Raw genomic sequence first — 1,016 nt, forward strand, 5'->3', positions numbered from 1 at the left:
TTGGTTGCGAGTCGGTTGTCAAGTTCTCATGTTAACATTCTTTTTGTACATGAAACTCAAAAATAAACCACGTGAAACCAGACTTGGCACATATAAACACTGGGTTAACACGTGGAAGTAATAACTCGTGCACATTATTAATTATTGGTCTTTTCTCCTCTAACATATATATCCTTCTTTAATATCTCCTGCTGCATGTGTGAATATTGAATTTCAGGCATTCTGTTTTGAGACGGACCTGATTTCAGTTCGCTCACAAATTATATTTCAGCTGGCTAAAGAATAAAGCGGTTTTCTTTTCCGTGCAAAACGTTCCCATCATATAAAAGAATGAAGCGATGTGCACTTGTGAGGTATTTGACCATGTGTGAAACAGAAGTGTTCTTTAAGACCTGCCAGGGTAAGGCTAAAATATCTCAGCACATCTGTTGGCTAATCAGAAAGATGTGTCCGTGTGCTGGCCTTTTGGAAAATATTTGTTGAGAAAACGGAGGGCCTCTCCCAGTGGCTGCTTATCACTGAACACGTGAATTTGCACAATTTAGGGCCCCAAATATGAATTATTTTTTTTGTTCCACACGTGTATGGCTTTTTTTTCTGCTGAACACAAAAGATATTTTTAAGAATGTTAGTTTTGGTTCCCATTGACTTCCATTGTCTGGACCAAAAATACAATGGAAGTCAAAGGGAACCGAAACGGTTTGGTTACTAACATTCTTCAGAATATCTTTTGTGTTCCGCAGAAAAATGGCATTTTAAATGGCTTCTACTGAGGGAGAAATAAAATGATCGTGCCATCTTTAAAAGTCAAAAAGGTTACACTTTTATTGCAAGTTATCTTTTTATTTATTTTAGATGATAAATCAGTAGATACTGTTCAAAATGAGGACCAAAAAGTCCTGTGCCACTTTTGGATGTCAAACATTAGTGGACCATGTTCATCTTAATTTGATAAACTACTCCTGTGGTTAAGTCTGATGGGACACCTGTGTGAACTTCATGAGAACTGACTTCAT

The sequence above is a fragment of the Sinocyclocheilus grahami genome, unplaced genomic scaffold, assembly GCF_001515645.1.
Source record: "Sinocyclocheilus grahami isolate Dianchi unplaced genomic scaffold, SAMN03320097.WGS_v1.1 scaffold13964.1, whole genome shotgun sequence".
NCBI classification, from domain to species: Eukaryota; Metazoa; Chordata; class Actinopteri; order Cypriniformes; family Cyprinidae; genus Sinocyclocheilus; species Sinocyclocheilus grahami.